A 14,590-nucleotide genomic window follows, 5' to 3' on the forward strand; every position below is an offset into this window, starting at 1 on the left:
TCCTGCCCAGGTCTAAGCCCACAGGACCTAGAGTCGTCTGCAAAGCTGAGGCCCCTATGCTTCTTGATTCTGTCCATACAGTTGCTTTATTTGCCAGCCAGGCTCCCTTGTGGTTCATTCTTGACTTAGTCCGAGGTAGTTTTTTCAAGGAGTCTTTGCTATCTAGTACCCACAGCTAGCTCCTGATGCAAAGGGACAGACAGACACACACACACACACACACACACACACACACACACACACACACACACACAAATACAAACTTACTTGAACTTGGAGTCTGTCCTTGTCCTTCTGGTAAATGTGACCTCTTGGAGAAGGTACCTGGGGCCAGTGTGGTGAAGACAGTAGTCTTCTGCGAGCAGTTCATTAATGGCTTCTATTTTTATAGACCTAATTATGGGCTCACCGCCTGGGCAACCACAGCACACCCAAGGCCTTTTTTGGTGCTCCCCAGAACCTGGGGAAGTCCGGGCTATTAATACCTTTATTTCTCAGGTAAGCACACTGTTGGAGAGTCAGTGATGCCAATCAGCCCTCTTGAAATGCAGAAGGAAGTGGCATAGCCTAGATCTGAACCAAGGCTATGCTGGCCTGATTCTCTGTGTGTGGGGGACAGGGAAGAGAGATAGAAAGTACGGTGATTGTGGGGAAAGATAGAGAAAAGAGGGAGGAGAGGAGAGGGGAAGCAAGAGGAGAGGGAGAGAGAGGAGGGTATAAGAAAGACATGAGAGCTAATGAAAGAAGGAGGGAGATGGGGAGAGGAAAAGAACAAAGGTGTTTGTAAGAAAGATACATGAGGAAGAGAAAGGGAGGATATGAGAAGAGAGGGAGATAGACTGGGGTGTATGCGAGAGAAACGCAAGAGTGACAGAGAAGGAGAAAAAGGAGAGGAAAGGATGGAGAGAGGAAAAAGGAAGAGAAGAGCATGAGAGACAGAAAGGTACAAAGGAGATGTGAACAAAGAGAAAGAGGACAGGGAGGGGAGAGGGGAGAGAAGTATGTGAGAAAGATACAGGACAGAAAGAGGGGAAGAGACAGAAGAAAGAGAAACGAGACGAGGGACAAGTCACCAGACCCGTCACCCCCTACCCAGTGTGTATTTCTATTTCTGGCTTCTTTATCAAAGTCAGGCGTCCATCAGTGTGTAGATGTGTGTGAGTCAGTTCAATTCTATCGATCAACATGTCTGTTTTCACGACAATGCCAGGCTGCCCCCCACCCCCCATTTTTCTTGGTTATTTTATTTACTTACATTTTAAATGTTGTCCTCCTTCCTGGTTTCCCCTCCACAAACCCCTAACCCATTTCCCCTCCCCTTGCCTCTATGAGGGTGCTTCCCCACCCACCCACCTCTTCTGCCTCACTGCCCTGGCATTTCCCTATGCTGGGGCTTTGAGCCTCTACAGGACCAAGGGCCTCCCCTTCCACTGAGCCCAGACAAGGCCATCCTCTGCTACGTATGCAGCTCGAGCCATGGGTCCCTCCATGCCGTTTCTATTACTATAGATTTTCAGTACAACTTGAGAAATCAGGGATGGTGATACTCCCTGTAGTTTTATTATTATTATTCAGAGTTGTTTTAGCAATAACTCCCCTGACACTCTCTCTCTCTCTCTCTCTCTCTCTCTCTCTCTCTCTCTCTCTCTCTCTCTCTGTGTGTGTGTGTGTGTGTGTGTGTGTGTTATGATGCTGAAAATGGTCCTTTCAAGATTCTGAAGAATTGAGTTAGAATTTTGATAGGGATTTCCTTGAATCTGTAGATTGCTTTTGGTAGAATGGACACTTTCAAATTATTAATCTTACTGACCCATGGGTCCAGGAGATCTTTTTATCCTCTGATATCTTCTTCAGTCTATTTATAATTTCTTCCAACTTTTATCGTGCAAGCCTTTCGCTTGCTTGGTTAGAGTTACCCCAACATTATTTGAGGCTGTTGTGAAGGGTTCTTACTGTTCCTACGATTTCTTTCCCAGTCCACCTGTCATTTGCACATAGGAGGGCCACCGATTTTGTGTATTAATTTTGTGCCCTGCTACTGTGCTGAGACTGATTTTCAGCTGTACAAGTTTCCTGGTGGAAATTTTAGACTCTTTTATGCATAAAATAATGTCTGCTAATAAAGATACTTTGACTTCTTGTATTTTTTTTTTTTTTTTTGGAGGGGGGTCTTTTAATCATTGCTTCTACTTCACTAGGGGTTTGGAGTCTTTTATTTTTTTCTTTTTCTTTTTTTGTTTTCTTTTTTTTTCGGAGCTGGGGACTGATCCCAGGGCCTTGCGCTTGCTGGGCAAGCGCTCTACCACTGAGCTAAATCCCTAACCCCTGGAGTCTTTTAAAATTGCTTATTTGATAATAATTGAACTTTGGTTGGAGGTATATAGCTAGAAACTTCTCTATTTATTTTAGATTTTCCAGTTCGGTGGACTACAGGTTTTAAAAATATGTTCTTGTGAGTCTCTGAATTTCCCTGGTGCCTGCTGTTATGCGCTGCCTTTTGTCTTTAATTTTGTTAATTTGGATTCTTCTCTTTCCATCTTTTAGTTGATTTGGCCAAAGATTTGTCAAGCTCATTGATTTTTTTCAAAGAAGTAACTTTTTGTTTCACTGATTCTTTAAACTGTTTTTCTGATTTTGTTTAATTGAGTCCATCCCCGAGTTTGATTATTTCTTGCCATCTACTTTATTGGGGTGGTATTATTTTTTTCTCGGTACTCTAGAGCTTTCAGACATGCTGTTAAGTTACTAGTATGAGATCTCTCCAATTGTTTTTTATGAAGGTACTTAGTGCTATGAACTTGCCTTCATTGTGTCCCAGAGGTTTGGGTGTGTTGTGTTTTTATTTTAATTCAGTTCTAAAAAATTTAAAATTCTTTCTTAATTTCTGTCTTGACTCATTTTCAATTAATAGTGCATTCGTTATTTAGTTTCCATAAGTTTGTAAACTTTCTGTTGTCTTTGTTGCTGCTGAAATTTAGCTTTACTCCATACCAGTCAGAAAGGATGCAGGGTGTTGCTTACATTTCTTTTGTAACTGTTGAGACTCGCTCTGGGTCAATGTCTGTGGTTAGTTTTGGAGAAAGTCGGTGAGATGAAGGTATATTCTTTTGTGCTTGGGTGAAATTTTCTGTAGATATCTGCTAGGTCCATTTGATTTATGACATAATTTAATCCAGCATTTCTCTGATTAGTTTTTGTCTGAGTGAAGGGATACTGAAATTACACATTATCCCTGCATGAGGGTCAATATGCCACTTTACCTGTAGTAGTACGAGCTCAGGTGCCCTTGTGTTTGGTGCATAAATGTTTAGAATTTCAATATTCTCTTGGTGGATTTTTCCTTTGATGAGTAGTTAGTGTCCTTTCCCATCGCTTCTGATTAGTTTTGGTTTGAAGTCTAGTCTGTTTTGTCAGCTGCTAAAATGGCCACACATCCTTGTCTATTGGGTCCCTTTGCTTGGGATATCTTTTTCTGTCCTTTTACCCCAAGATGATGTCTATTCTTGATGTTAACGTGTGCTTTTTGGATGCTGTTTTAGTATCCAATCTATTAGTGTGTATCTTTTTTTCTCTCCCTGAGACAGGGCTTCTCTATGCCATTCTGGCTGTCCTTGAAATCACTCTGTAGGATCAGCCTGGACTTGAGCTCAGAGATCTGCCTTTGCCTCCTAAGTGCTGGAATTAAAGGTGTGCGTCACCACTGCCCCACTGCCCTACTTAGTCTGTGGTTTTCTCTCTCTCTCTCTCTCTCTCTCTCTCTCTCTCTCTCTCTCTCTCTTTCTCCTTCCTTCCTTCCTCCTCCTCCTCCTCCTTTACAATTGGGGAATTAAGGCAATCGATATTGATGGTTATCAATAAGTCATGCTTACTGACTCCTGGTATTCTGTTGTTATGGTGTGCTCCCTCCCCCTCCCACACTTTTGATTTATTGTTCTGGGACTATTAATTCCTTGTGTCTTCTTGGGTACAGTTAACTCCTTCCAACTAGGGATTTCCCTTTTGTAGCACTGGATTGGCAGGTAAACATTTCTTAAACATTTTTTTTTTTTTTTTTTTTTTTTGGAGCTGGGGACCGAACCTAGGGCCTTGCGCTTGCTAGGGCAAGCACTCTACCACTGAGCTAAATCCCCAACCCTAAACATTTCTTATACTTGGTTTTATCATGAATTGTTCCCTCTTCCCTGCTCCTGCTTCATTTATTGTGATCGACAGTGTTGTTGGATATAGTATTCTGGGCTGCCATTTGTGTTCTCTTAGAGTTTGTAGAATATCCATCTAAGCCCTTCTGGCGTGTAGGGCTTCCACTGAGACGTCAGATGCTATTCTAATGGGCCTGCCTTTATGTGTTACTTGATCTCCTTCCCTTGCAATTCTGTACATTTAGTATTTTGATGACTAGTTCAGTCTACTTGGTGTTGTATATGCTTCCTGTACCTTGATGGGCATCTCCTTCCTTAGGCTAGGGAGATTTTCTTTTATGATTTCGTTGAAAACATTTTCTGTGCCTTTGACCTGAGCTTCTTCTTCCTCTATCCATATAATTTTTAGATTTAATCTTTTTACATTGTCCCAGATTTCCTGAATGTTGTATGCCTGTTTTTTTCCTTTAAATTTAACATTTTCTTTGGCTGAGGTTTCCATTTCTTCCATCTTGTAAGTGTCTGATATTCTCTCTTACATGTTTTATACTCTTTTGGTAGGCCTTACCTCTGGAGTTTTCGTTCGCCTTCCTAGATTTCCCATTTCTGATTTTTCTCAGTTCATGTCTCGGACTGTTTTTCTTGTTCCATTCAGCTGTTCTTTGTATTTTCACTGGGAAACTTATTCATCCTCCCTGGCCATGGGGAAAGAGACACCCTGTTGTTGGTGCTCTTTTTTTTTTTTTAAACTTTTTTTTTAAATTCATTTATTATATATAAGTACACTGTAGCTGTCTTCAGATACAACAGAAGAGGGCATTGGATCTCTTTACAGATGGTTGTGAGCCACCATGTAGTTGCTGGGAATTGAACTCATGACCTCTGGAAGAACAGTCGGGTGCTCTTAACCGCTGAGCCATCTCTCCAGCCCCTGTTGGTGCTCGTTTACCAGTCGGGGGCAAAGCACTTGGCAGCTCTTCGCTCATCCTAGCTTGTGCCCTGGGCTTGGTGTCTAAGGCTGTTTTATGCTTATGACACATACAAGTTGAACGAAATCAAGTTAAATGCAGACATCACACTGAGGGAGGAGGAAAGACAGACAGACATGTCACGTGGCGCAGGTGAAGGAGGACACCCACAGACTCGCTGTCTGCCCCACAGCACGGGGGTGGGGCTTAGATACCTGTGCACCATGGCAGAGGTAGGGCCCCGCCTACCACTATGCAGTGCAGGGAGGGAGGAAGAAGACAGACAGACACTTGCAGACCACCATGTGACTTACAGATCTGTCCTCCGGTGCACACCATGCTATGCAACAGACCGAGGATGTCACCTAGGGGTCCTTCAGCTGCATGGCCTATCTGTAGCACATTGTGCAAGTATGGGGTAGAGAGATGGGCCAGAAAGAGAAGTGGAGCGGCTTAAGCATTATGAAGAGGGACGGAACTGGGGACTTGAGGGTGGGGAGGAGGAGCCTGTTGTGAATAGCCAGCCCCGCCACCTGGGGCCATGGTGAGGTCTCAGCCCACGCTGCTGCTGAGGGTCATGTCTGAGTCCTTGGCTACTCGGCCAGCAGGGGTCAGTGAGGTTTGCAGCTCATATTACCTTTAGAGAACATGGGTATATTCCTGGTCGGGGCAGTCCACGAGACGATCTTCTCCTGGCTGCCTTTGGATCAGATGTAGGACTCCTGGATCCTCCAGCACCATGTCTGCTTGCAGGCTGCCATGCTTCCTGCCACGATGTTAGTGGACTGAACCTCTGAAAGTGTAAACCAGTCCCAATTAAATGTCCTTGATGAAAGTTATCTTGATCATGGTATCTCTTCACAGCAATGGAAACACTAAGACACTGCCTGAACCATATTGGAGTAGAGAAAAGAGCTGAGCATGAACATGCATGCATTCATTTATCTGCCTAGACTGTAGAGCTGATGCTTCAGTTTTCAATTTCGGGGGAGCTGCTGGGTGGGACAGATGAAGTTAGGTCAAGTGGGGAGATTATGGGGACTCTAGGAGTTGTCTTACAGGCCAGAGTTATAGGGTTCCTGCAGGAGGTTGTAATGGGGACCAGGTGGATATGAGAGGCCAGGCAAGAGGCTGTCTCTAAGAGCAACGAGGCAAGAAGACCTCAGAGGGGACTGTCACGTGGCTGGGTGTAGAGAAGGCCTGCTGGAGAGTGGCAGACGGTATGAGAGGGGCAGGTAGATGTGAGAGGGAAGATGAGATGTGAATACAGGGTTCTAGAAGTGGAAAGGTCCAGTGTCTCTGCTACAGCATCATAGTAGAGGTGTCCGTCTGACATCATGACAGAGATTACCTATAAAGTTCATGCTCAAAAACTGCCCAAGAGAGCCTCTCTCTTTTTCTCTCTTATAATGTTTTAAGTAAGTTTACGATTCTGTGTTGGGCAATTTTCACAGCTATTCTGAGGCTCATGGGGTCCAGAGATTGCAGGAAGGACACACTCATAGTGGTGGAGACCAAGGAAAGAAAAAGAAGCTGACCAATGAGTTCATAGATCTTTGTTGGGAGCACAAAATGAAACCCTGATTCAGGATGGAGCTAGAGTTAGTCTAGTGTCTTACATCTCAGAGCTCATCAGGATCAGGTACCCTAGTCCAAGGCTGCTCTTGTGCCTGTTGGTTTCACAGTGTTATTTTTTCAGTTGGAGAGCCGTGTTCCTTTTCTTAGAGCAGAGAACACCTTTGGGAGGAGACCCAGGCACATGACAGCACTCAAACCCTTCTCTCTGCGGTCTCAATCACGTCTCTCAAACAGTACACGAGAAAAACAGGCAGTTGTATAATGGGCACCACATGGAAGAATACTGGTTCTCCTTTCCTTTTGGGATTACAGAAGGAAGGTCTCACTCATCATGTCCTGGATTCTGACTTGACCTAAATGTCCTATGTCACCATAAATCACCCTTAGGCGTTTATAACACGGGATCTCCCACCTCCATGGACATGACACCCACCTCTATGGACATGGACTATTCCACTTCTGTGGGCAAAGAGTTTCCAGTTTCCACAAACATGGTATCTCCAATTTCCGTGACTATGCTGGCTGGATTTATGCCAACTTGACACAACCTAGAGTAATTTGGGAAGAGGGACTCTCAGTTGAGAAAGTACCCCCATAAGACTGGCCTGCAGACAAGTCTGTCAGGTACTCTCTTGATTAATAATTGATATGGGAAGGGACTGTGGGCGGAACCATCCCTTAGCAGGAGGCCCTGATTTATATAAGAAAGCAGTTTGAACAAGTCACGAGGAGCAAGCCAGTAAAGAGCCTCCTCCATGGCTTCTGCTTTGGTTTTCGCCTCTAGCTTCCTGTCTCGAGAGCTGACCCTGACTTTCCACAATGACGTAGTGTGACCTGAGAGTTGTAAACTGAAGTAAATCCTTTTATTCCCAAGTTGCTTTTGATCATGATGTTTTATCACAGGAGTAGAAGCCCCAACTAAGACACATGCTATGTCCAATTTCCTCAAACAAGCTATCTTCCTCCTTTACTGACACCATATTATTCCACATTAAAGCTACTGGTTATGTACTCTGTCCCAAACTTAAAGGTATGGTTCAAGCATTATCTACGCCTCCAAGATCTGTTTCCCCACACAGAGGAGAGCACCGGAGTTCTTCCTTAGGTATCTAAGTGTGCTGGTTGGCTTATCCCGGGAAGGGCCCAAAGGTATACAACCTCTTATGGGAATCCCCTCCCAGCGCAACTTCTGAAGAGTTTGTGTGGGACTCACATGAGGTGGGGCTTCTATGATCCAGCTGAGGAATGTGAGGTACAGGGTCCCCGAAACACCCCCCATTATACACATACACCATTATCTGTAGAGGTAAAATGTATGTCTGTATATAAATACACACATATACATATATGTATACATGTACACACACATATATATATACATACATATACACACATACACACAAATACATCACATACATAGACTTACAGAAACCACAGTGTTACCAAAGTACAAGTACATATTTGACATGCATGGACATAAAAATAAAAGCACAAAGGGACACCCACATATATACAAGAATAAATATATTCTGATGAATAATCTAATCCATAGATTTGACACAGCACAGTAAGAGCTCACACAGAAGCACATGCACCTCCTACACAGCATACACAAAGAGAGAGGCCGTACAACAGACACCACAGACACTGCACAGTAAAAATCTACACACACAGAAACCTGGCGGTAAACAGCTCACATACACAGACACACAGAGAAAGGCAAGTGCAACCCAGCCAAGCCAGACATCGGAGTCGCAAAAGGTACTTCTTTCTCACAGTAAAAATACTCACAGATCCAGATTGTGATAGTTCTGTTGGCTATTGACTTGAATCACTATGGAAACAAACTTCTGGGCATGTCTGTGAGAAATTTTCTAGATTAATTTGAGACAGGGAGACCTATCCTAAATGTGGGTGTCACCATTCAAACGTTGGGGTTCTGAGCTGAATAAAAGGAAGAAAGTGGGCTGAGCATCATGGTTCACCCCTCTCTGCTTTCTGACAGAGCACACAGTGTGACAGCTACCTCAGACCCCTGCTGCATGCCTTTCACACAGTGTGGCAGCTACCTCAGACTCCTGCTACATGCCTTTCACACAGTGTGGCAGCTACCTCAGACTCCTGCTGCATGCCTTTCACACAGTGTGACAACTACCTCAGACTCCTGCTGCAGCTGCATGCCTTTCACACAGTGTGGCAGCTACCTCAGACTCCTGCTGCATGCCTTTCACACAGTGTGGCAGCTACCTCAGACTCCTGCTGCATGCCTTTCACACAGTGTGGCAGCTACCTCAGACTCCTGCTGCGTGCCTTTCACACAGTGACGGTGATGAGTCACCTTAAACTGTTCCTTCCTTAGGTTTCATTTGCCAGGTATCTTGTTGGAACAGTAAGTAAGGGCTACACAGATACAATGCACAGATATCTACACAACATTTGTCCAGCACAACAGAACTACAGTTTACCAGAGTACTTCCACACAAAACTAGCACAAAAAACATGCTATAACTATGCACACAGTCAGGGGCGCACACACACACACACACACACAGCAGGAGCACACAATTGAACACAACCATGGTCAACTGTAGCACTATGGTAATTTGGTCACAACCAAATGGATGCAGAAAACAGGCAGACACACACAAAAAACACACGACCAGACAAGCACACATGCTGTTTGTGTGTGCACACACAAACGCATGTACAAAACTCAGAGGTGTGCAGACAGAACACATTTCTGTCACTTCCACAGACACACAAGCAAGCATAAGCAGTTATCCAGATGCGTGCGCCCCCTGCTGGCTGCCTGTGGGATGTTTCAGAGGAGCTGGAGGAGGAGGAAAGCGGAGGAGGGAGACGAGGAAGAGGAGTCGACAGGCTTTCTGGCTCCATCTGCTCTCCCCCCTGCTTGTAGGCTTCATTTTTTATTCCTCCTCCCCCTCTCCCCCTTTGGTTTCAATCGCACTAAGTCTCTTCCAACTTCCTATGTTCCTGTCTTCAGCCCAGCTCTTCTCTTGAGACTCTCTGTTCCTTCACTCCTTCCTTTTCTTTTTAAAGATCTATTTCTGGTGGACATCACATCCTCTGGAGTTGAGTTACAGGCAGTTGTGAGCACAAACACACACACACTCACACACACACACACACACACACACACACACACATTAATGCTTGTGGCAGGGAGTGGCACTGTTAGGATGTATGGCCTTGTTGGAGAAACTGTCACCACAGAGGTGGGCTTTGGGGCTCCTATGTTCAAGTTCTGCTCAGTGCAGAAAAGAGCCTCCTCCTGGCTACCCGAGTCTTCTTTGGCTGCCTTTGGATCAAGATGCCAAACTCTTGGTTCCTCCAGCACCAAGTCTGCCTGCAGGCTGCCACGTTTCCAGCCTTGATCATAGTGGACTGAACCTCTGAAACTGAAAGACAGCTCCAATGAAATGTTGTCCTTTAGAAGAGTTGTCTTGGTCTTGGTGTCTCTTCACAACAGTAAAATCCTAAGACAGAAAGTCATGGCGGCCCGAGCCCGAGGCAGCTGTCTTCTGGTATCACTGTCAGAAAGCAGACAGGAAGGATGACTGGTGTTCAGCTCACACGCACACTTTATGCTGTCTGGGGCATTTCACATGTGTACCAATGTGCACTTTATGAATTTGTTCTTTTATTTTTCTATAAGGGTATTTATTTATTTATTTATTTGGATCTCATGTAGCCCAGGTTGGCCTCAACTTACCACGTACCTGAGGATGACCTTGAACATCTAATACTCCTGCCTCCATCTCCCCATTGCTGCGGTGAGAGGAAGGGTGGCCTAGGCTGCCATCTTTGTTTTATGTGGTGCTGGGGATGGAATCCAGGACTTTGCGAATGCTGAATAAACACTTTACCAACTGAGCCACACCCTCAGGTCTTTAAAAGGCTTTTATTAGTATATATTACTTTGTATCACAGTGGCTTTTCTTATGGAGTTTTCATACATGTACACAATGTATCACAGTGGGTTTTCTTATGGAGTTTTCATACATGTACACAATGTATCACAGTGGGTTTTCTTATGGAGTTTTCATACATGTACACAATGTATCACAGTGGGTTTTCTTATGGAGTTTTCATACATGTACACAATGTATCACAGTGGGTTTTCTTATGGAGTTTTCATACATGTACACAATGTATCACAGTGGGTTCTCTTATGGAGTTTTCATACATGTACACAATGTATTTTGATCACGATCGCTCCACTGCCCCCTGGCTTTCTCTTGCCACATCTACTTTCACATCTCTTTTAGTGACCCAGTGAGTTTCAATGGGTTTCTACAAGAGCATAGATGAGGGTTATCTTCAGGGGTGTGGACAGCTTATCAATGGCCACGCCACTGAAGAAAGTGGCTCTCCTTGGAATAACATTGGCTGCCCATGGATCCTCAGGAAGGAACAGGGCCCCACCTGTTCCTCGTTCAGCAACAGTTACGTGCCTACCAATACTTCGGGGATGTTACCAGGTCTGCGGCACGTCTTTTATGTGGTAGCACATGGAGTGCTCCAGGGAGTAGGAAGTAGTGGTGTCATTTAGTTCACACTGGGGAGGTGAATACTAGTCCTATAGTCACTGGGAAAATATGGGAAAAGAACCCCTGAGAGGGGAAGCCATGAATCTAAGTGCACACGGCAGCAGCCACTACAGGTTTCTAGTTTCCAGTTTTCTCTCAGCTTCTGCAAATCAGAGATATCTAGGCTGGGGCTCCCGAGTGGCAAAAGTTTGGGCTGTGTATTTGGGACAGATGGATGAATCTGATGAGGGAAAATGCTACCAAGAGCTTGAGGAGAGACGCCAGTCTGCCTGTTCGGAGAGCCCCCGGGGGCTTCCCCAGGTGCTTCAGCCTTCCTGGGAAGGAGAAACTGGGATGCAAGGGGGTTTCCTGGGATGGGCTACACTGCCCTATCTCAAGGCCATTTCCTGGGAGAGGCTGGCACATGCAGGAAGCCCCATGCGGCTTCCAAGGGCTCTAGGACTCACTAACAGCTGCAGATAAGGTGGTCATGTGGCACTCTGGACCCACTGCAGAATCATTCCTGCAGAGGGAAGGGGGTAAGCGCATGTGGCCTCCTTGACCCTGCTCTCCCTCCCATTCTCCCATACCTCTCTTCCCTCGATCAGAAATACTGGCAAAGGGAATTTGCTTTTCTAGAAGTTTTCTTTTGCAATCAATCAATCAATCAATCAATCAACCAATCAATACTCAATCACTCAATCAATCTTATCACACAAGCACACAACCTCCAGGACAGGATTCCTTTCCCTCCCTCTACTGGACTGTGAGCCATCCTAGTCAGCAGCGGTCCTTACCAGAATCTCAGCACTTCATTAGGACAACTTTCAAGCTTTCAGGAAGTTTGAATTTTGCAGCTTCTTGCTAGACTCTACAGTTCATAGCTTCCTAATTCACCCTACCACAAATTTATCTATTTCACTCCTCACGCTTGTGGCAGCAAGAATTCTTATCTGCTAAGCCATCTCCCAGACGTGTTAATACTTCTGATACAAATGTTATGTGTTAGATAAGAGCAGATTAAGAAAACTACCAAGAATGAACCACATAAAATTTCTTCCAGTTGTGAAGCTTATAACCCAAACACGCAAAAGAACACCCACGCCCACTAACTATTTCTTGGCCCTTTCCAGGACGTCTCTCCTATACTGCAAGTCTCACAAGCCTGCTTGCTGCAGGGATCTCCTGACTATCTTCCCGGGCTGGAACTATAGGCAGGCCCCCACGTCCACTAGGTTCTTATGTGGCTTCTGGGGATCTGGAGTCAGGTTCTCCTGCTTGCAGAGCTCGGCCATCTCCACCAGGCCCTCCTTTTGAAAACGAGCTTAGGAAATTGTAGATTTCGTTATGGCATCTTCAACCTCTGCTCCCAAGAAGCTATTGTTCTCACCGCCATCCGTGAGCTGGTGTTGTTGATTCTCCTCTCTCCCTTTGTCTCCTATCTTACTGCCCACTTTGTACCCTACCCCTACATCTGGTATACCATGTGTCCTGTTACTCTCCCTCATTCCTGGAAGTCTCTTTCCCCCTCTCCTGGTTTCCATTCTTGCCACCCACACTCAACCCTTGCTACATGCCTACCTCTAAGTCTGAGATCCGCACGTGAGACACGTCATGCTGTTTTTGACTTTGTAAGCCTGGCTCACCTTGCTTGATACACTTCCCAGATCCACCCATTTCCCTCTGCAAACTTCGGGATTTTATTTTCCTTACAGCTGAGTAAATTTCCATTGTGTAAATGTATCCCATTTCCACTATCCATCCCTCTGTTATAGATATCTTGGCCCAGACAGAAGGACAGCCACTAAGAAATCTACCGACAGCACTGGCTAAGTGGCTCTGTGAGCAAAGGCGTAAGCTACCGAATCTGACCACCTGAATTCTATCTGCCGGGCTCATGCGGTGGAAGGAGAAAACTGTTAGAAATTGTCCTCTGATTTCCACGAGCTCACTGTGGTATATGCCTTCCTGCTATTAAATAAATAAACAAACCAATAAACGTAATTTAGAAATTTAAAAAGAAAAGTTCTGATGACAGATGCTCACTAGGATGCGAGGAAAGGTAAGATAATCCTCTGTTGGTGGAATTGTAATTTAGCTCTACCGTTACAGAAATCAATGTGGGGCTTTCTGAAAGACTTAAAATTAGATCTATGCGCTCATTAGTTTTTTTGTCCAATTTGGCACTGGCCAGAGTGACCTGGGAAGAGGGACCCTCGGTTGATGATTGGTTTGTGGGCGTGGCTATGTGGTATGTTTTCCTGATTGCTGACTGATGTGGGAGGGCCCGGCCCACTGAGAGGGGTGGGCCTGAAAGGTATAAGAAAGGTAGCTGAACAAGGGCCTGAAAGCAATCTAAATCGGCGTTCTTTCGTGGTTCCTGCCGCTGCTCCTTCTTGAGTTCCCACCCGACTTCCTTCAGTAGTCAACTGTGAACAGGATGTGTGAGTAAAATAAACACCCTTTCCCCGCAAGTTGCTTTGGGTAAATATTTGATCACAATGGAAACCAAACTAGGATACACACTGGCACCAGAAGATGGGATTCTGTGATGGATCTGACTGTGATGATCTTTCGGGAGACTTGTGGAAGTCTCTGGAACGTTGACCTGGAAAAACCATGGAAAGCTTAGAGCTTATTGAGCTAAACCGTTGGAGACTGGAAGGTGAGGATGCTGAGAGAAGTGGAAACGAGGGAGGTCTGGAAGTGAAGTTTTAGAAGGACATTTGGCAGTCTTAAAAGACTTTATCTGGGCTCTTTGCGCAATACTTTGAATTAAGAATTTGTGGTTTCTGGTCAGCTAGGGTGGAGTCAGCTTTGATCAACAAGAGACCAGAAACACTGAAGTGAAACCTTTGCTTCACTGGGGCAATTGATGCTGGTTTGCCAGGTCTGAAAAATACCCTGTAAGTAACGAGAGATCAGCATCATTGAGGTGAAACCTTCTGGGAGTATTTTCTCGTGGTTAGCACACAGACGCTGTGGTCTAGAGAGGGCCAGGGTTGCATCTTAAGCTGGCCATAGAGCTTGGCAGTGGGTGCAAAAGCTGTAAGACTTCCAAAGGGTGGCTGGAGCTTGGCAGTGTGAGAGGTCACGAAAGGCCATCGGGGAAGGGGCAACCACAGGATATTGGAGATGTCAGAACTGTGGGATGACTACCTAGGATCGTGGCAGGTGTGAGCAGAGCTGTGCCTACGAGACAAGCAGTGGATACTCGAAATTATGGAACTGGAGAGGTGGGGCAACCCAAGTCCTGTGGAGCCCGGATAATCATGAATAATAAAGCAGACACTGGGCACTGACCTATTTACAGTTAAATTTTGGTTTTCTTTGATCATATTGTAATTGTGTCTGG

The sequence above is a fragment of the Rattus rattus genome, chromosome 16, assembly GCF_011064425.1.
Source record: "Rattus rattus isolate New Zealand chromosome 16, Rrattus_CSIRO_v1, whole genome shotgun sequence".
Taxonomy (NCBI): domain Eukaryota; kingdom Metazoa; phylum Chordata; class Mammalia; order Rodentia; family Muridae; genus Rattus; species Rattus rattus.